The 23,573-nt window shown below is 38.1% G+C and overlaps 1 protein-coding gene and 1 long non-coding RNA gene across 3 annotated transcripts in view; both read left to right on the forward strand.

Annotated features, from left to right (window-relative positions):
- LOC110894040 (putative disease resistance RPP13-like protein 1) overlaps positions 1-23,573 on the forward strand; it is a 104,325-nt gene that overhangs the window by 25,302 nt on the left and 55,450 nt on the right. The window lies entirely within an intron of this gene.
- On the forward strand, positions 16,670-19,602 carry LOC110897650. Its single transcript, XR_004876643.1, has 3 exons — positions 16,670-18,019; positions 18,327-18,468; positions 19,209-19,602. It is a non-coding gene; the product is annotated as an uncharacterized LOC110897650 (long non-coding RNA).

Genomic DNA, 23,573 nt, shown 5'->3' on the forward strand with positions numbered 1-23,573 from the left:
AATCAACTAATTAATCCACTCAAAAGTTCACAAGAATTTATGCATGTATAAGTGAGTGAGGTAACTAGCTGATATCGATTTAGTTAGCAGTTTACATTAATTTAAGCAATTTGGCAACAAATTAGGGCTGAAATCAGGAATTAGCGAACCCTTGAACAAAACGGAAACATACATATACATATACATATACATAATTTTTAAAGGTTTGGAGCAAAACCGTTAAAGTGACCAAACCACAGGGAGCAAAACGAAAGTTTACTCAAGTTTTTTTTTTCGGACATTGTTTATATTAATTTTGTTACTGGTTTGGTCCAAGTTTAAAGTGTAACTACCTAAAAAGACCCTGAAGTATTGCTACATTTAGAAGCCATCCATCGCTTTGAGTTTATTTATTTATTTTTTAATTTGTTGTGGAAAAATGTTAAAAAGTAACTGTGCTGTTTTAATGTTGGAAGCCCAACTGGTTTACAATTAAGGAATGTTGTTTAGCTCAACATAAACTATTTCATATATAGAATGTCGTATAAGTGTACATTTGTTTTTATTTTTAGAAAAACCGGCTCAGTTTGGTCAAAACCATTTTGAGTCAAAACCGGTTATGAAGGAAAATATTTGATCCTATACAATCGGTTTGGGTCGTCCCAAAGCTCTTTTTGTCTAAACGGTTTCAAAAAATTAATAAATAATGTGTCAACAAAAGTTTCATCAATTCAATGATACTCCATTTTTTTTTACCAAAATAAAAAGGTTAAACAGTACAACCCGTATTAACCATTTTCTTCTAGTTGAGATCATGTATAAAGTTGGACGTGGTCTAGTTAAATAGTCAACCTTCTAAGTTATGCCATTAGAGTGAAACTTGAATGTGAAGGGTATTATTGTCATTTGCGTAGATACAAAAGTAAACTGATGATCATAAAATGTATTTTTGTCAGAAAGGGCAGAATTCAGATGTTGGTTTATTGAATTCATTAGCATATGATCATGAGCTTCATATGCCTGTAACTTGGATTCCTAGTTTAAACAATCTGCCCAGTTTTACCAATAAATTTCGAGAATCACATGACAATATGAATAAAACATGTGCATCCTTTGAAAAGACCAGAGTGTTGGTATATTACTTGTTTTGAGAATCTATATGTCCCCTTTTCAAATAAATTACATTTAAATAATAGTTACTTTCTTTTAGATCATTAACTGGTACAGTTTTTATTGAGTCGAGGCCCAGACTTGGTTTCTTTTCTGCTTAGCTGAAGCCCACCCACGAAGAGGAAAGGAAAAGGGCTGGCCACGGCCCATGAGGGGTTTTTTACTAGGCCAATCAATTTTGTTTGTAAACTAGATTAATGTAGTTAAGTTTTCCATAGTTCATCATTGTTCTAATGTTCTTAATACATAACAAGTTGATTTGCATAGACAAAAAGGGATTAAAAGAAATTTTCCTTTCAAAAAAGTCATTTTTTCTAAGATGATTACATTCACGTGCTAGCTAAAGGATTTAGTTAAATTGTTTTCTTAAATATGAGATCATCCCTTTGTAAATATTGATATAATTATTGGTGTGTACCTTCATGACCTTTTTTCCCCATCAGCATTGCACAAATGGTTTTATGCCGTAGAAATTGTGCATTATTGGTGTGTACCTTCATGGCCATGGGCATAGCATAGTGGGGGCCGGGGGCGTCCGACCCCTCGAACTTTTCGCTCAATAGTGTCCGGTATGTAGTTTTCGTATAGAATTTTTTAAGTATATACGTTTTCGCCCCCCCCCCCCCCCCCCCCCCCGGTTTTATAATTTTTTAGGTATAATTTTAGGTCCGGTGACTTCTGACCCCCCCGCTCAGAAATCTCAAGCTTTGCCACTTTTCATGGCCATTTTTCAGCAATGGGAGGGGTTTATTACATGGTGTTGGAATGCTTTGATCACCAGTTGGTTAACAATAAAGAGGGATTTGAGTTGATTTAGTTTTTTTATTATATTTTAAAATGTTATGAATTTAAATCGCGATAGATGGTAAACGGTTTCTTTTAGATTATTAACTGGTACGGTTTTTATTGAGTCGAGGGCCGGTATTGGTATCTTTTCCACTTGTCTAAAGCCCACCCACGAAGAGGAAAGGAAAAGGGCTGGCCACGGCTCAAGACGGGTTATGGACTTGGCCAATAAAATTTGTTTGTAAACTAGATTAATGTAGTCAAGTTTCCCATAGTTAATCATTGTTCTAATTTTCTTAATAGTAATACATTAGGCCATGGGGTATGGGGCTTGGGTTGGGGCGTGGGTTGGCTGAAAACGCCCAAGCCACCACCCCGGGGGCTTGGGTTGGGGCGTGGCCCCATTGGCGTGGGTTTGAAGCCGGGCGTGGGGCGGGCTAGTAAGTGACATGGCAGGCTTTCAATGGCCAAACCAAACTCATGCCCCCCAACCCAAGCCCCCAACCTAAGCCCCACCATACACTATGGGCGTGGGTTTGAGTGGTGGGGGGCTCCCATTCCACGTGTCAACCAATGCCCCAACTCAAGCCCCAACCCAAGACCCACCATACCCCATGGTCTAACAAGTCGACTTGCATATTTGTCAAATCTAATTATTCATTTTTTTAAATGATTTCATTCACGAGCTAGCTAAAGGATTTAGTTAAACTGTTTTCTTTAATATGAGATCTTCCCTTTGTAAATATTGATATAATTTTACGTGTGTAACAAAATTGGATTTGAATTGATTTAATGTTGTTAGTATGTTTTAACGTGATAACTTCCACGCTTATAATGAACGAGAAGATGGGTTTGAGTAATTTAAATTGAATATAAATGATTGATATATTGCATATACACATGCGTAAATATTGGGAAATACATGAATCATGACAAATAGGAAAAGCTTGGAATTGTTAAAAAGCAATTTTGAAATCGTCAACCGCAATGATATGAAAAACTTTCATTTTTAACCAGCGGACAGACTACCGAGCATATTAGGTTGCTTGGTTGTAGAGATGGGCATAATAACCGGTTCTAAACCCGACCTGGACCCGGTTCCGGTTCCTACCACGCTAATAGTAGAACCGATTCCGGGTTCAAAAAACCCGTTGATTCCGACCCGGTTCCACATTTTATAAATAAAATCGGTTCGTACCCGGTTCCTACCCGGACCCGGTGCGTACCCGGAACCGGTTCCGGGTATTACAAAAAAAAACCCGATATGCCCATCTCTAAATTATCAATTAATTGTTTAAATAGTAACTTTATGGTATTTACCAGATCCAAAGAATGATTCATCGAAACCAACCATTCAATCAAATACGTGAAGCAAACGAAATTGTACAGGTTATAAAAGCATAACATGATAAGATACAGATCAGTTCTACCAAAAATAAACATTAAAAAATACAAAACCAAAAATAGCAACAATCCTTATTAAACCTAAGACCTTTACAAACTGATGTTTACCACAAAAATGAGTTGACATGTGTTATTGGTTCCGTTCGGTAGAAAAAGTAAAAAAACAGCTTTTATTGAGTAAAAACAAGAGGAACCGGTTACGTACAGTATTGACAGCTTTTTGTATCGAAAAACTCAAAAGGACCGGTTTCAAACAATACCCGTACCCGGTTCCAAACAGGACCCGTACCCGGTTCCATTGTACCCAAAACCGGTTACGCCGGTTCTAAATATATTGATGTGTACCCGGGTTGTACCCGGAACCGGTTTCACAGAGAACCCGGTTCCACTCACTTGTATCCATACCCGGTTCCGGGTTGGAACCGGTTCCGGGTTTTAAGAATACCCGATTATGCCCATCTCTACTTGGTTGCTGTTTTGTTTAGGCTTTTTTGTTGAGTCAAAGCCCAGTCATGATTTCTTTCCTGATGAGCTTGAAGCCCACCAAGTAAAAGATAAAAAAAAAGTAGTGGCCATAAGGGGTTAACCAATTGGATCCGCTTAAGATTCAATAATTAATCACTGTTCATATTTGTTTTTTTTGAAAGGCTAACTTCATAACACCACCAAAAAACGGATTATCTCCAAGACGGAGATAACCACAAAATCCACAATCAAGTTACATCAAAATTACACCATTTTTTCCACTCTATCCTCTCCTTTTTCGATCTACTATTGAACCAAAGATAACTAATCGCCTTTACATCCGAAAGCATCTTAGTCACATTCGCACTTCCTTGTTTGAAAATAATCTCATTCCGGGTCACCCATATCTTCCAACACACAATAACAAGAATGCCGTATATGATCCCTTTCCTCGCACTAACAGTATGCATAAAGTCCACAAGGCTCAAAATGTCTTTTACTGAAAAAATGATCATGGGGGGAATTTTCAGCCACGACGCGACCCCAAGCCATAGCCCATTGGAAATCCTGCACGCAGTAAAAATATGTTCTGTAGTCTCCTATACCTCACCACAGAATCGACACAAACCATCACCAACGAAAACATTCCTGTGAGCCAAGGCAGAAGCCGTAGGAATCCTATCCAAATTAGTCCTCCACATGAAAACGTTGCACTTACTAGGAATCCACTTACACCACTTGTACTTGTAACCCTCCACTCCCCCTTCATCGTTTCGTAGCCATTTCCGAGCCTCCTTGACCGTATACATAACATTCGAACCGGTATTCCATCTCCATGAGTCGTTCCTATGATTGAGCTGAACTACCGCAACCATTCTATGACAATCAACCAATTCCACCCTCTCGTTATCCGCAGAAGGATAACGTTTCCACTCCCACTGAATAACACCATGTCCGTTGATATTACCAATGCGATCCGCAACTTTGCACCATTTATTTTTTTCAAGACGGAACAAATTCGGGAACAAGTCTTTCAATGGTTTATCATTAATCCATGTATCCAGCCAAAAACGAATATCCAACCCATTCCCAACCGTGCCACGAATCATATTTATCAAACTAACTCCTTGGATTTTTGTCGCGTACGCTACCTTCACCATCTTACTCCACGGACAGCTAGATTGTTTGTTCCAAGGCACCATATCCCATCGGCGATTTGAAACATGTAGCGCATCTATAACCCTCTTCCATAATGCATTCTCTTCAACTTTGTATCTCCATATCCACTTGAACAGCATCGAGTGATTACAGTCGAGCAATCTACTCAGACCCAACCCACCCACTAACTTAGGTTTCGCCACTCTGTCCCATGCCACCCAATGGATCTTACCAATTTCGTCGTTCCCACCCCATAAAAACCGCTTAATTAATCCTTCAAGCTTGTTTACGACCGCAACGGGAGCCTTATACAAAGAAAAATAGTAAGAGGGGATACTCTCCAAGACAGACTTGACTAGAACCAATCTCCCACCCATAGAAAGAATGCGAGCCTTCCACAAGGATAGCCGTTTTTTAAATACCTGGATCACCGGCTCCCAACTGTTTATTCTAGACATGTTCCCACCAACCTGAATACCCAAATACTTAAAGGGCGTCTCTCCATGACGACAGCCTAACCAAAGCGCTTTATCTTGGACCTTCACACAAGCTCTTTCCCAATACCAAACAAAGTGGATTTATGAATATTGATTCTTAGACCAGAACATAAATGGAACACACGCAGCAATCGCCTAAGAGAATTAAAATTAAACTGCGACCATTCACCCATCATCATAGCATCATCCGCATACAACAGATGAGATAAAACCGGTCCGTCATTAGGCAATCGCACCCCCTCCATCAAACCCATATAGCACGCCTTTCGAATAATACTAGAAAATGCTTACATAACAAAAATGAATAAAAACGGAGATATAGGGTCGCCTTGCCTAATACCTTTACTGCACGAGAACTCGAACGTGGGAGATCCGTTAACCAGAACAGAGGAAGCGGCCGAAGCTAAAACTCCATAAATCCAATCACACCACCTATCCGGGAAACGCATTTGTTTCATAATAGACATCAAAAAATCCCAATTAACATTATCGTAGGCTTTTTCGAAGTCTATTTTGAACATAAATAATTCTTTACCCCTCCTTTTCGCCCAAGACATAACCTCACTAATAATCATAGGACCATCCAATATATATCTACCCGACAAGAACGCCGTCTGAGTCTCGTGAGTGACCGAGTCCATCACCGTCTTCAGTCTATTAGTCAAAACTTTTGATATCACCTTGCTGATCACCCCTATCAGATTAATAGGCCGATATTCTCCTAATCCCACCGGATTCTCCACCTTAGGAATCAAAGTTATGAAAGAAGACCCAACCCCCCGACTGATACTCCCAGACTCATGAAAATGATGGAAAATCTTCATAAAATCATCTTCAAATAAATTCCAAAACCTTTTAATGAACCGAAAATTGAACCCATCTGGGCCCGGGGCTTTGTCACTACCACATTCGAATACTGCCTCTTTGACTTCTTTTTTCGTAAACGAACCAACAAGATAATCAGCTTCGGCTTCCGAAATAGTCTTCAAGTCTTCGTAAACCAGCTTTGGCCTTTCGACCATGTCTTCTACAAACTTGTTCCTGAAGAACGAAAAAACTTCACATTTAACTAAAGTGGGTTTGGATATCCAAACCCCGTTAGCCATAACCCCTGGAATACAATTCGAGACCCTCCTTTTATTCACCACCCCATGGAAAAAACTAGAGTTCTCGTCACCATCCCTAGCCCACTTCACCCTCGCCTTTTGTCTCAAATCCTTTTGTTTAAAAACTTCAATCTCTCTTAATCTCTTATTCCCTTCGCAAATGGTCCACTGTTCATCCTCCGTTAAGTCACGATTCTCCACCTCTTTGTCCAACTCCTCCAACTCCACTTGAATGCCGTGAAGCTCCTCCTCCTCCGCTTTCAAGTATCTAGACTTCCATTTCAAAATAGCACCCCGAATATATTTCAGCTTGTGAAGCAAAAAAATGTCCGGGACCGAATCTTCAGAAAACCGATTAGCGGCATTACTGACCACCTCCTCAAACCCATCACGTTCTAACCAAGAGTTAAAAAACTTGAACGGTTTTGGACCATAGTTCCTATACTCGACCTTAAGAACCAAAGGGCTATGATCCGACTTGCCCCTCGCCAAAGCTCGGTACTCCGCATTAGGCCACTTATTAAGAAAATTCAAGGACACAAAGATCCTATCAATCCTGCTACATTTGTTGCCCGAAACGAAAGTAAACTTTCGGCCTCTTAACCCATACTCATGCAAGTCCGCCCCATCTAAAAACTCATTAAACTCGTTAGTAGACGCTGCATTAAACTTAGAACTCTTCCTTTCGCTTCTATCATGAACACAATTAAAGTCTCCACCAACAATCCAATAAGACGAGTCCTGTTGAAGAATCCGATCCAACTCCAACCACACTACCCTCTTGTCTTCAATCTTTTGCGGAGCATAGACGTTCACCATCCCTACTTTGACTCCACAATTTTTTAGAACACCATGAACAACAAGAACATTTCGATGATGGACCGAAAGTTTGTGAAACACTTTCTTATCCCACATAGAGACGATCCCCCCTGACCTACCCGTGGTGTCCACCCAATCCACATCAAAATCTCCTCTACCCCAAAACCTATCTAAGTTGACATTTAGCATCGACTCCAACTGGGACTCTTGGAACATAACAAAACCAATCTCATTTGCCACTCTAATACTCGAAATCCAATCCGCCTTATCCACCCTACCCATACCTCTAATGTTAATAGACATAACATTCATAGATCCACCGATTGAAAACTCTCTTCATTCACCACATTCACAAGTGGCTCCTCAAATCTCCCCATATTAGTAACACCAAGATCTTTAGCGAATAACATCGTATCTTCCACTTCCCTTCTAATCAACTCCTCGCGGTTCACAGTCACATTCCCAACCCCATCATACACTTTGTTAACCCCTTGTTTAACCGCACTTGTCGAGACAGATGCATTTAAATCTGGAGTAACAAATTCCTCTTCTTGAACCTGCTCATTACCATTGAAACCTGCATCCACCTGAGCTGGATTAACAAAGATAAACCTGTCAATATCAAATAAATCATTGTCTTCCCGAATCCGTTTTTTAGGTCTATCTTTATCCAAAGGGGAAGTTGATCTACAAATCACCCCTTTCTTCTTCGAATATCTACCTCCCTTTCTTTTACCACTTTTAGACACCGAAACTCCACCAACAGAATCAACGAACACTCCATTTAAGTGCGGCAAAACCGAACTATCATCCTCCATAGGCAAAGTGTGACCAACATCCGGAATGTTACCAACTTAAATCCTTTCAGGCCTGCCTACCTCCACTTGAGCATCCTGGACACCATCATCCTCCTCTTCTAGATCAACCACACAATCAGGAACCCACTCCTCCATATCCTCTTCTACGTGGACCATAAACAAGCAATCTTTCCAAAGCACTTTACATTTCCCACTTAAACGTTCATGCGATTTAATAAGAACCCCCACAATTGCATAAGAGATGTCACCTTCCTCTGGATATTGAGCCGCTTCAATAACCTCCCCAAACAAACCAGCAACGTTATTGTACACCTCCACCTCAGCAATGTGAATCGGCAACCCAAAAATTTTTATCCATGCAATCCTATCAACCGTCACATTTTGGCCATTCCAATGATCAACCGACACAAACCAATCTTTCCAAATATCATTAGATCCTAGGAACCTATCCTTTTCAACACCATTCTCAAAGCTCAACAATACTGAAAAACCCCCCAAATAACATATATTACATTCTCCTTTAAACCCTTCCTTCAATCTACTCTTCAAAGACGTAAGCACAGCCAATGACGTAACTTTAACAATAATACCACTCTCATATAGTTCATGCAAATGTTTACCTTCGGAATGAACGACCAATTCAGGAATGGTGGCTTCCATTTTTTTGTTCAGAAGCGTATCTCTAAACGACCTTTTTTCTACCCCTTCACTCTGATTAACATTAAAGTGCATGTCATCCCTTCCAACCTGAACATCCACGTTACCATGATCCATCTGCTCATTTACTGGCTTCCAGACTTTCTCCCCGTGCACCATACGATCAACCTTCTTCCCCTTGTCAACCGAAGATTTGTGTCCATCGATAAACCTTGCCGGGACAATGAATAATTTATAACTACCTATCCATACATCTTTAAGCCTTTCTTCCAGATCCACTCTATTTCGAGCCACTTTGAACGTAGCAAATCCGAATCTCTTCCCGAGTTTATCATACTTCCTTGCTATGTAGATTCCCTGGACATCCCCAATCCTACTCAACACCTCCTTCAGATCAGCCGAAGAACCTTTTTCTGGTAAGTTTGACACAAAAAATTTAACCCCATCACTCGAATCATTGCAATTCTGGTACTGGTTGTTGTTACGATTCTTCTTAATTGGCACATCATACCAAACGATGGACTTGAACTTATCACGAGTCGCCATGCATACGATGAAATCCTGTTCGCCGTCAATTCGCCAATTCGCCTCCCGAAAAAGTAGGAACTAGGGTTTTCGAAACTAATTTGTAGCTAACAATTTGGTCACTGTTCATATTTGTTAATGTTATAAACCAGACATTTTAGGCCCAACCCATTACTATGGGCTTTAGGGTTTACAGTTTTATTTATCTATATATTGTAATGAAACATTGACAATTGAGTTTATCCCTATTACTCTTTGGTTTTTATCACGTTATCAGCACGAAGACTCTAACTACCGGCAATCTGAAATCATCCACAAGTTGCTATCATTCAAAACATTCTCCAGTTCATCAAATCCGGGTACACTATCAATATCTCTTACTGTATTGAATATATATATATTTTTTTATTATTATTGCGAACAGACTTGTATCCAAAGAAAAATCTTGATTTTTTTTTTGTTTCATTCAATCCGGCGGTCACTGCCGCCCTAATACATGAACTCACCCTCAATTTTTGGGGCAGACTAAAACAATGCACGGAAAAATATCCAAAGTTTCTTGTATCGAATCCATATCCAAACGAATATACTTATCAGCAACAATCATAACCAAAAACCTGTTTTTTCGCTCGCAACAAACGCAAATCGATAGATTTTGATGAAACGACGAATAGGATACCGTTAAAAACGCCGTGAATAACGTCGACCAAACGCCGTTAGGGTGGAATACGTACTGGAGATGACGGAATCCGTACTGAAGATGACGGTACCGGCGTTGACAACAACGACCGCCAATACGTACCGGAGATGACGGTACCGGACCGGAGATGACGGCGGTCACTGCCGCCACTTGCAACCGAACAAAACAAAGGTTTCAATCCCCTAATTCATAAAATCTCTGACCCGAAATTTTTTTTTCCGGCGATTCATCGTCAGCGACAACTGCTCCGTTTTCTACAACCGTTTCCGGCGAATCGATCAATGACGGTTTTTTTTTAGAGATCCGGTGGGTCGGAAAGGTTTATCGGCGGTTTATCTGTTCCTCTTTTGCTATTTTTGCGCCGAACGATTCTTTGTTAATTTTTTTTTCTCTGCTCTTTGAAGTTTTATTTTGAAATAGTATATGACAAACTGTGAAAAAGAAAGGTTGATCGATCATATCTAGTGTTATCACTCTTTTCAAAACGATGGATATAGCTGTATCTCATTAACACTATTAATAATATTTTATTATAATTAATTATTAAATATTAAGTGTTACCACCTCACATCCTTGATGAGGAGTATTGTTTTTTCTCTCATAGCAAAAAGAATATATGGGCTCTGGCCTTCTCTTCATTCTATTAATATTAATAATAATAATAACTAACACTTGTAATATTACATTCAATATATAAAGTTGTTGTTGTACGTTAGAAATATATCATCAACATTATTATCTCAATATTATAATATTATATTAATAATATAATATAAACAAATTTGGTGTGATCTTAATTTTTAATGAGAAAAAAAAATCAAACTCATCACTACATATAAAAATTGTCTTCTTGAATAGAACCTGAAGTTCTAATCATAAAGAACCCGAAGTTCTAATCATAAAGAACCCGAAGTTCTCCTATGGTAATTCACATGCTCGTTATTAAATGCATCTTTCTTTCATTTGTAGATAAAATGTCGAACTTATCAAAACTTGAATTCACCGCACTTGACATCTCGGGTAACAACTACCTCCCTTGGACTCTTGATGCTAAAATTCATTTGACGGCAAATAACTTGGGGGAGACAATTAATGTTGATAATCAAACCTCACCTCAAAATAAAGCGAAAGCTATGATATTCCTTCGTCATCATCTTCACGAAGATCTAAAGCGGGAATATCTAACTGTTGAGGACCCTCTTGAATTATGGACAAATATCAAAGAACGTTTTGACCACCAGAAGTTGGTCTTACTCCCCAAAGCCCGCTATGAATGGCTTCATTTACGACTACAGGATTTTAAGACTGTCAGTGAGTATAATTCTGCTCTGTTCCGCATTACCTCTGAACTTAAATTATGTGGTGAGAAAATTACCGACGAAGACATGCTTGAAAAAACTTTCTCAACGTTCCATGCCTCAAATATGCTCCTGTCGCAGCAATACAGGGAACGTCAATTTACTAAGTATTCTAAATTGATATCATGTCTTCTGGTCGCGGAGCAAAACAACAAGCTCCTACTACAAAATCATCAATCGCGACCTGCCGGAGCAAGCCCATTCCCTGAAGCGAATGTGGCCAATTATCAAAGCGGACGAGGTAGAGGTAGAGGCCACGGCCCCAGCAGAGGTCGTGGTCGTGGTCGAGGACGGGGATATACATGGCGTCGAGAGTCCCAGAACACAAAACATAGCGGTGGTGAATCGAGTCGACACAATACGGGGCGACCTTCGAAAAAGAAAAGTAGCGGGAACCAAAGCAATATTTGTTATAAATGTGGGATGTCAAATCATTGGTCCCGCACATGTCACACCCCTAAACACCTCGTTGAGGCATATCAACGCATGATGAAAGAAAAAGGAAAGAATGCTGAAACTAATCTGATTGAGAATGCACCTTCAGCCACGATATCAGACGTTCATTTGGATGCATGTGATTTCATTGAAAATGTTCGTGATGTTTAAACATATTTAACGTACCTTTTATGTTTTACTTTTCACACTGTGACCTTTGGTATTTGTTTTGGTTTGAAACTCTTGCAATGTTTTATTTTTACTTTTTTGCATTAACTTTTATTTTTTTTTTATTTCCTGAAGAAATATACATGCTAGCTCCAGTAGAGCTATTATTGGTGATCAATGTTTGGTAGATAGTGGTAGTACTAACACTATTCTCAAAGATATGAAATTTTTCTCTGAGTTGTCTCCGGCAGAGACACCGATTAGTACTATATCTGGCGTCAGTAACCTTATCGAAGGCTCCGGCAGAGCACACATAACATTATCTTCGGGTACCAAATTAACTATTGATAATGCATTATATTCTAGTAAATCCAGAAGAAATTTACTCAGCTTTAAAGATATTCGAAAAAATGGTTACCACCTAAAAACAATATCTGAAAATAAAATTGAATATCTTCAAATTACTTCAAACAAAAATGGCCAAGAAACAATTGTTGAACAATTAGAAGCCTTATCCTCTGGATTATATTGTACTAATATCAATCCTATCGAATCATACATGGTGAGTAACCAAAAGCTGTTAGATAAAGACACATTCAATATATGGCATGACCGTCTAGGTCACCCTGGTAGTATAATGATGAGACGAATAATCAAAAGTGCAACTGGGCACCCTCTCAAAAACTTAAAAGTTTTGCTACCACAAGACTTATCATGTGCATCATGCTCTCTGGGCAAACTTATAACTAGACCCTCACAAACTAAATTGATACATGAAACCCCATCATTTTTAGAAAGAATCCAAGGGGATATTTGTGGGCCTATTCATCCTCCGTGTGGACCATTCCGCTATTTCTTGGTCTTAATAGACGCATCCTCAAGGTGGTCACATGTGAGCCTTTTAGCTACTCAAAATGTAGCATTTGCCCGACTTTTAGCTCAAATCATACAATTGAGAGCCAATTTCCCCGATAATCAAGTAACGGGTTTGCGAGACTAACAGCTGAATGATCTTTGTTATGAGTTGCATCCTCCTTTGAAGCTTCCAATCGCATAGCTTTTAGTCTTTCTCTTCTCTGAGTTGACTCTTCCATTGACCAGAGAATATATACATATACTGCACGATTGCATACACACATATAAGAAATGTGAAATCAGGATGTGTTTGTGATATTAGAAGTGTCGAATGGGCGAAAATTTACAACATGGCTAGAAAGAAAACAGGTATAAGGGGTCAAAAAGTCATCCAAAGTGATTTAAATTCTTAAAAACCTCCTAAATCAACAAGTTGCTTTATATTTTTAACAGAATATATATTATTATGATAACAATTCTAACCCGTATAGAACTCTACCCATGTGACCCATTACCCAACCCACGCACTTTGATTGAAATAAATATAATGCACTTACATAAACACGAAAAGAAGTACCAACAAGAACAATAATGTGGCTCAAAAAAGAGGTGATATATGAACCACTATGGCTATTTAAGCTGAAACAGGGTCATATTTCTAAGAAAAGAAACCTATGCTTAATCAACTAATTAATCCACTAAAAAGTTCAGAAGAATTTATGCATGTATAAGTGAGTGAGGTAACTAACTGATATAAATAAAAGGCACCCGAACTAAGAGTTTCAACTCAACAACTGTTATCAATGTGCTTAAAAGTTAAAGCATATAAAAATCAAACAAATTTTACATCAAATTAGCTTCTAAAAGATTTATAAACAACCATATCGATTTATTAGAAGCCATAACATAACCACAGAGATTGCAACTTCAAACCTCAAATACGAATTCAATTCCAAAATACCGCAATAACAATTACCTAAACGCGTATGCAGCAATCAGACTGGAAACGTTATAAGTTAGCAGTTTACATTAATTTAAGCAATTTGGCAACAAATTAGGGCTTAAATCAGGAATTAGCGAACCCTAGAACAATACGGAAACATACATATACATGTTATAAACATACTACGAATTAGAATTACGTTGCAGAAATCAAAGCAACTCTTCAACAAACGGAAGTTTTCAATATGCGGACATCGTTTATATTAATTTTGTTACTGGTTTGGTCCAAATTTAAAGTGTAATTACCTAAAAGACCCTGAAGTATTGCTACATTTTGAAACCATCCATCCTTTGAGTTTATTTATTTATTTTTTAATTTGTTGTGCAAAAATGTTAAAAAGTAGGTGTGATTAAGCCCAACATAAACTATTTCATCTACAGAATGTTGTATAGGTGTATTGTTTTTTTTAGAAAAACCGGCTCGGTTTGGTCAACTGTGGTCAAAACCATTTTGAGTCAAAACGGTTTGGTTGTAAACCGGTTATGAAGGAAAATATTTGATCCTATACAAATTGGCCGTGTAGTAACCGTTTCGCTTTTTTAAACCTATAGTTTTCTAACTATCCCGGTTTTTCAAACAGGTTCGAGTCCAAACTGATTTTAGTAACGAGAGTTGGAACTGATATACAAATTGGCGATTTGAGAATCTATATATGTCTTCTTTTCAAATAAATTACATTCTTTTTTTTCGATAAATATGATCTTACAAATTGATTAGTCCATTCCGCAACAAGGTTTATACATCAAATGGAAAAAGTTGTTTTTTAACATTCTTGTTAATTTGAACTTGGAAAGCAATGTGTTTGACCAAAAAATGTTTAACCCTTGAATTTTTAAAATTGCAGTTGAAGAATGAAGACATTCTAGCAAATCAACAACAAGACACATCCAACATACTAAGAGATACATAATCCGAATTCACTTATTTCGAGCCCGGATTTTGACTTTGATGACAACCTGTGCGGGGTTGTTACTCTTACGTTCGGCTTGTGTTGGGCCTTCAATTGTCATGTTGCGACATGTCATGAAGTACCAGAAGAGAGCACTGAGCTTTTGATCAAGAGATTCTGTTTGAGAGGATAGTGAGAGAAATCGCTAAGGTTTTCAAAACAGATGCTCTGCAGCGGTTGCTCTCCAGGAGGCAGCTGAAGCATACCTTGTTGGACCCATTGAAGACTCTAATCTGTATGCGGTTCAATGCTAAAAGAGTAATGATCATGCCTAAGGATATCCAGCTTGCACGAAGGATTCGTGGTGAGAGGGCTTAGAGTTTATAGATCTGTAACGCTATTATGTAGATCTCAACTGTTTTATTATGCTCTTATAATTATTATTGATTCATATTGAATGAAAGTTTTCAGTTTAGTCCTGTTAAATGATATTATGTAAGTTCGTTGTTATGATGTCGGTGTTGTATTTGATCTTCTATCAAACTATGCATCCATCAAAGTCTTTTGAAGGTACTCCTTAGTGATACGTAGAAAGTCGAGTAGTTGAGTGTTTTTAGAGTAGCTAGTATGTTTTGATCGCCATTCCGTTTAGGTTTACGTCAAAACTTCCAGGTCTATAATGAAAATGAAGATGCATTTGAGTTGTTTAATTTGAATATAATTGATTAATATATTTGATTGTTTAGATCATGTTGAAAAACCTTGGAATCGTTAATGATGGTTTTGAATGTGATGAATAAAATGAGAAGAAACATAGAATTTTCAGTTTTAACTGGTGGGCCGAGCAGCTAGGCTGTGGCTTTGTTTAGGCATTCTTTATTGGGCCCAAACCTAGTCATGGTTTCTTTGCTGATGAGCTTGAAGCCCACCTATTAAAAGATAAAGAAAAAGGGGTGGCCACGAGGGGTTTGGACTTTGGGGACTGCATAGGTTAATTTCCAATGTAAACTAATTAATAAATATGATTAAGTTTCAATAATTAATGATTGTTATATTGAAACAAGCAATTGATTTGTATGGGTATTAAATCTAATTATTCATATTTTTATTACATGATTTTTTTCTCACCATAAAACCTAACTAATTTAGTTAAATTGTTTTCTTGTACTTATTTCCCAATTTAAAGTTATTATTTCAATAACATAAACTTGTTAATGGTTTTGAGTCAACAAGGGTCAAAACCAGCTTTGTTTCGAAATGGCTTTTTAGGCGGAAAAAAAGTCGTTTCAAAATCGGGTTTTAACTAGTTTGGTTCGGGTTTTAACATTCGATGTATATGTTCCCACACCGATTACAACCCATATGCTTGGGTCGATTCAGAACCAATTTCAATATCAGTCCTGGTTCCGAATTACAAACATGCTCTTGTTAACCAGTTTTCTTTTTTTCACTTCCTTAACCCTAGTAATATTAAGCTGGGCTCAAATGACTTGTTTAAGAAGCTGGACTTGGCCTAACTTAATCAGCAATGGCCTATGTGCCTCAAACCACTTAAATTTTCTCCCCTTTGGAGACAAATGGAGTTCACTTTCGGCCACCATGTCGCCGTTATGCCTTACTTTATTTTCGTATATCTTTTTTCCAAACCAGTTCAGGTTTGAGTCAACAAAAGTCAAAACCAAATTTCTCTTGGAAGTGGTTTTTGAGTGGAAAAAGGTTGGTTTCAAAAGTAGGTTTAATCAATTGGGCTCAGGTTTAATTGGACCAGTTTGAAACCAAATACAAAGAAACCAGTTTTTAATCATCTCCCTGTAGACCCTAGTAATATTAAGTTGGGCTTTAAGTGACTTTGTTTAACAAGTTGGACGTGGCCCAGTTAATCTTCTTCCCGTGGAGACGAACGGAGTTCACTTCCGGCCATCGTGTCGTCATCGCCGATTCATACGAACATAATAAAAACCTAAACGAACTACGCAAACCCAACTATGTTTATCATCTTCTTCATCTTTTCATGAAATATCCTCTCTCATGGGTGTCGGTTTCAGTAATTGGTGGAGAAATAGCAAGTGTTGGTTGAAACTAAAGAGGTAGGGTTTTGAATAGGTGGAGAATTGAGAGGTTTGTGATGAGAATGAGGGGATGAAATTAGGGTTTAGAGAGTACACGAGAAACCATCCACACACGCATCCTGTAAGTATCACCTCAATTTTATGAATTCCAATTGCGTTTATGTGCTTGATTTCTGATTTAGATACAATTGGGTTTATGGGTTTGTTGATAATTGGAATTTCGATTAGTAACTTTACTATTTTTTGTGCCCTGATTATGATACTCTGTTTGCACTGTTTACATTGAAGCTCAATTGATGGGTTTGATTTTCTGATTAATACTTCAATTTTATGAATTTAAATTGCATTTATGTGTTTGAATTCTGATTTTGATTGAATTGGGTTTATGGGTTTATTGGAAGTTGGATTTTGATTACATGGGAACCGACAATTTTAAGGTTTCGTGTTCATGATTTTAATGGATTCAATGTAACTTTGCTTAACCTAACTTACTTAATTGTCATTCTGTGTTTTGTTCATCAACTGTTGTTACTGGTTACTTTCGATTCAAACTAACTTATGAGCAGAATGCCTGTTTCTTTTTTTACATGAGTTCGTAATTCAAATTGCGGCTTCATGGTCTTCTTTTCACATATCTGTATGTGTTCATGTATGTACTAACCGGTCTATTGGTTCAACCTATTTATATATATGTATGTGTATGTCTCTGTTTTGAACCTAATAAATCCAATTTGGGGGTAGCATTCAGGGCAAAAGTGCACGTTCTGCAGGAGCTTCAATGAGCACTAAAGCCACAAGGTGATGGTAACTTTAACTCACATGCAACACGAAAACCACAAGGTGATGGTATTGTGAAAAAATGTGCTGGTTTGCCTTTGGCTATCAAGGCAATCGGAAGGCTATTGAGAACGAAAACAGATGGTGAAGATTGGGATGACCTGTTGAATAGTGAGATATGGGAGGAAATGCAAATGAAATTGTTCCAACCCTTAGGCTAAGCTACCATGATGATGATGAGGACAATCGGAAGTTTCGGAACGCTTTAAAGGTGGATGAAGCCAAAGTTGTTCAAAGTAAACAAACACACAGGTGCTGCTGGAATAGAAGCTGCAGCAGGGCTAATGAATGCCAACGTTGCTCATAAAGAGGCTTCTGAAGGTTTGGTTTTATATTTTCATGTGCGTGTTTTTACTTCTTTTCCTGTATAATTAGAGGGGGCAATTTCCACGTAAACTGGTCATTTGGGTTATCTTCCATTTCCTTACGAGTCGAATGGGCCAAAGCATAAGATATTTTCTAGAAAGGAAAAGTCTTAATTTGGTGGAACGTAGACTCATACTCTAGTTTTACTGCAGACATCTTATTTGCTTCATCTAGAAAATTAGATTAGTGGTATATAAATCTTATTATTGTAAATTGTGATCTTCTTGAAAGCACTAGTTATATGTTACTACTAAACTTGCAGGGAAATTATACCCATGGCATGCTAAAGGATCTTCAAGACCAGTATTGAGAAAGATTTTAGCAGTGTAATATACAGCAAAATGGAGTAAACGGTCTCATATGTTCATTGAATCAGCATTTTAATAACAATCAAAGTCTCAAGTGTAAGTTTTTTTAACTCAACAACATTTGACCACCCATAAGTGGAGAACATAGATTTAGTAACTGACTTGAACCGTACACAACCCGTAACATCAGTGGGTGTTGGGTTTGAATTTGATGTTACAGGTCATGTACGGGTCAAGTCGGTTACAGGTTTTGTTTAAATGGGTCACGGAATAGAAAACTGGTCATGGGTTGTTAGGTAAATGGGCCTTTAACCATCCAACGGGTTAATGAAGAATCGGTCTATGTGTTGACCGAGTTTACCTTGGCCATTGAGATATAAAATGGATATTTGTATAGGAAGTTCTTGAATGTCTTATTTCTTGACTATTTTTGTTTGTGCTTCGTTGGTAACTTTTGCTTTTTTATATGTTTATTATAGTAGTTTTTATACAATGATAACAGAGGTAACAAAATATTTGGGTTTGGTGGTTAAACAGGTAACAAAATATTTGGGTTTGGTGGTTAAACAGGCAATCTTTCCTGTGTTGATTCACAAACACTTTTTCATCCCTTTTTCTTTAAGTATTTTATATAACTTAAATATTTAAATTACTGTTAAGAGCAGAGCCGGCCCTGGGGTGGGCGGGGGCCGGGGAGGACCACCAGACAGGGGACGTCTTTATCTCGGGGCTCATTTGCTTTTCCAACGCCCTTATTTCCTGCAAACCAATAAAAAATCATAAGCACGTTTCATAATCATGCAGAGTGATGAGAATTCTATGGATTGATTTTGTAGGTCATCGCCATTTGTTGACCCGTTTTCCCCTGTGAAGCTACCAGATAACTGGGAGAATACACCCCTTAGCCATTATAGTTGGTCCTACGGGACGTGACATGGTGGTTGTGGGCTTGATCTCTTAAAGGGTGGTTTTGTTCCAACGGTGGAAATAGAAGGCGGTGGGTGGTGGTTGATGTGGGCGGTAACAGAGCGAGAGATAGTGAGGTAGCGACCGGATATGGGTGACGCCCGCGGGGAGGGATTTATTGGAGACGGTGAGGGGTAGTCGCTGGTCTTTAGTCTTTATGACATTGCATCTAAATATTTTTAAAGGTTGCAAATAGTCCCTAACAAGATATAAAGTTGTATCTTATTATTGCAATAAAATTTAACCTTATTATTAGTTGGAAAAGATCAGTATATCAATATCAATATAAATAATAAAAATAAGGTAGAATGTTAAAAATTATTAAATGATATTGTAAAAGTATATAAGTCCAACTGAAATAAAAATAAGGTAGAATGTTAAAAATTATTAAATGATATTGTAAAGTATATAATCCCAACTGAAACAAAAACAAGGTAGAATGTTAGAAATTATTAAATGATATTGTAAAAGTATATAATTCCAACTGAGATGTGAAAAACAAGAATATATATTTGATAGGGATCCATAATAGATTGTTAGATATTGAAAGATGCGGTTATAAAAAGTTGAAGTCATGTGTGTTTTCAAGTTGCAAATGAGATGAAGAGGTATGGTGAAAGAATAAAAAGGAGACGAGCTAAACCGGGCGAAGAGTTCTAAAAAATGTGTTACACTATTCGATGAGTTGACTTGTTTAAATAAATGGGATGACGGGTCGAACTGTGTAATTAAATTAACGGGTTAAATAGATCAACCGAACATAACCGGTGTTATCATAACATCAAACACAAGCACGATTTGTTTATTAAATCAGAAACATGCCGATTCCGTTATACAAATATACCCTTTCTAGTTGTTTTTACTAATAAATGTAAATGAGTGTTGACAACCTGGCCATTTAATTCATAAAATGTCACAAAAATATATAAATGGAATATGCTAGAGAACAATGTTGACCAAGACCATTGTAGATAAGACCATGAACAGAATCGTTCTTTCAGTCCACTCATATCTTATCTCAACTCCTCTTGTCACCACTGGTTAAATTCACTGACTATAAAACCATGACTACATTCTGTGCACTCCACTAATATCTTATCTACACTCCTCTCTTCATCGATCTTCAGACCAACTACCCTCATTCCCATTTCACTTGTTAACCATGGCTGAAACTCTTGCAAATGAACTCCTCAAAGTCCTTGTTAAGAAGATGACCGATGAAGCCTTCAAGCGAATTCCTCGCGCTCAGGGAATTCACAACGAGCTCAAGGAGTTGAAGACCACACTGTCCAGGATACAAGATCTGCTTAATGATGCTTCCCAGAAGGAGGTGACACATAAATCTGTCAAAGAATGGCTGAATGCTCTCCAACATTTGGCTTACGATATCGATGATGTTCTCGACGATTTGGCTACTGAAGACATGCATCGTGAGCTCACCCTACAGGAACCTGCAGCATCCACCAGCATGGTAAGAAAGCTCATCCCATCGTGCTGCACAAATTTCTCACTAACTCATAGGCTGTCTCCCAAGTTAGATAGTATTAACAGAGAGTTAGAAAAGCTAGAAAAACGAAAAACGGATCTAGGTTTGCTAAAGATTGATGAGAAGCCAAGAAATACTAGTAGAAGAAGCGAAACCTCTTTGCCGGAACGCGATGTTGTCGGAAGAGAAGTTGAGAAAGAGCAATTGCTTAAAAAGTTGTTGGGGGATGATGGGTCATCTCAGGATAACTTTAGCGTCTTACCTATAGTTGGTATGGGTGGGGTTGGAAAAACCACTCTCGCTAGACTTTTGTATAATGATACAAAGGTGCAGGATCACTTTGAACCCAAGGCATGGGTTTGTGTTTCAGATGATTTTGATATTTTCAAGATAACTGATGCTATCCTTCAAGATGTGACTAAAGAAAACAAGGAATTTAAAGATCTAAATCAGCTTCAAAAGGCTCTCACTGAGCAATTTAAGGGCAAACGATTTCTACTAGTAGTTGATGATGTGTGGAGTGAAAACTATGGTGATTGGGAAAACCTAGTGCGCCCATTTCTATCATGTGCTCCTGGAAGTAGGATAATCATGACAACTCGTAAGGAGCAATTGCTCAAACAGATAGGTTTTCATAATGTAGACCGTCTCAAGAGTTTGTCGAATGAAGATGCATTGCGTTTATTTGCAGTACATGCATTGGGGGTAGATAACTTCGACTCACACACGACACTTAAACCGCAAGGTGAAGGTATTGTAAAAAAGTGTGGTTGTTTGCCTTTGGCTTTAAAGGCAATTGGAAGGCTTTTAAGGACGAAAACAGATAGAGAAGAATGGGATGAGGTGTTAAATAGCGAGATATGGGATGTAGAAATTGGTAATGCCACTGAAAATGGTAAAGATGTGGAAAATATTGATAAGATTGTTCCGGCACTTAGGATAAGCTACCATGAACTTTCTGCAGATTTGAAGCAGTTGTTTGCATACTGTTCCTTGTTCCCCAAAGACTTTTTGTTTGACAAGGAGGAGTTGGTATCGTTGTGGATGGCAGAAGGGTTTCTGAACCCATCCAAGTTACCAGAACGCTTGGGCCGTGAATATTTTGAAATTTTATTATCAAGGTCATTTTTCCAACATGCACCTAATGATGAATCATTGTTTATCATGCATGATCTGATGAATGACTTGGCCACTTTTGTTGCCGGAGAATTTTTCCTAAGGTTTGACAATCATATGAAGACAAAGACAGAAGCTTTGGCAAAGTATCGCCATATGTCATTTACTCGCGAGCACTATGTAGGTTACCAAAAGTTTGAGGCATTCAAAGGAGCCAAAAGCTTGAGAACATTTTTAGCTGTATCTCTCGGTGTGGATAAAGGTTGGTATTACTTATCCTCTAAGATTTTGGGTGACTTACCTCCAGAGTTAACATTGTTAAGAGTCCTTTATTTGAGTCGTTTTGAGATAAGTGAGGTACCGGAGTTCATTGGTACTTTGAAACACTTGCGGTATCTTAACTTGTCTCGAACAAATATAAAAGAGTTACCAGAGAATGTTGGCAACCTTTATAATCTACAGACATTGATTGTTTCTGGGTGTTGGGCCTTAACTAAGTTGCCTAAAAGCTTCTTAAAGCTTACACGGTTACGGCATTTTGACATAAGGAATACTCCGTTGGAGAAGCTGCCATTGGGGATTGGTGAGTTGGAAAGCCTTCAAACTCTCACCAAGATCATCATTGAAGGAGATGATGGTTTTGCAATAAATGAGCTCAAGGGATTAACAAATCTCCACGGGGAAGTTTCAATTAAGGGATTGCACAAAGTGCAAAGCGCAAAGCATGCACGGGAGGCGAACTTATCTCTAAAAAAGATTACTGGATTAGAGTTGCAATGGGTTGATGTGGTTGATGGCTCACGAATGGATACACTTGAAGAGGAAGTTCTCAATGAGCTGAAACCTAATAGTGATACGTTGAAAACGCTTTCAGTCGTGTCATACGGGGGAACACAAATTTCAAATTGGGTTGGTGATCGCTCTTTTCATGAGTTGGTTGATGTGTCAATACGTGGTTGTAAAAAATGCACATCTCTACCCCATTTGGGTTGCTCCCTTCGCTTAAGAGGTTGCAGATTCAAGGCATGGATGAGGTTAAAATCATAGGTTTGGAGTTAACCGGAAATGATGTTAACGCCTTCCGTTCACTTGAAGTTCTAACATTTGAAGATATGTCTGGATGGGAGGGGTGGTCAACTAAAAATGAGGGTTCAGCAGCAGTGTTTCCATGCCTTAAAGAGCTTTATGTAAAGAATTGTCCACAATTGATTAATGTCTCACTTCAAGCACTGCCTTCACTCAAGGTTATTGAAATTGACAGATGTGGTAATGGTGTGTTGAGAAGTCTGGTTCAGGTAGCTTCATCAGTCACTAAATTGGAAATAAGTTATGTATCAGGGCTTACATATGAGGTGTGGAGAGGAGTTATAAGGTATCTTAAGGAAGTTGAAGGATTAATTATCAATAGTTGTGATGAAATAAAATACTTGTGGGAATCAGAAACAGAGGCAAGTAAGCTTCTTGTGAGATTAAAGGAATTGAGATTATGGTTATGTTCAGGTTTGGTAAGTTTAGAAGAGAAAGAGGAGGATGACAATTTTGGGAGCAGCACCCTGTTATCTCTTAGGAGTTTGTATGTAGATTCTTGTAGTAGCATAAAGCGTTTATGCTGTCCAAATAGCATTGAGAGTTT

Source organism: Helianthus annuus, chromosome 13 (genome assembly GCF_002127325.2).
Source record: "Helianthus annuus cultivar XRQ/B chromosome 13, HanXRQr2.0-SUNRISE, whole genome shotgun sequence".
Taxonomy (NCBI): domain Eukaryota; kingdom Viridiplantae; phylum Streptophyta; class Magnoliopsida; order Asterales; family Asteraceae; genus Helianthus; species Helianthus annuus.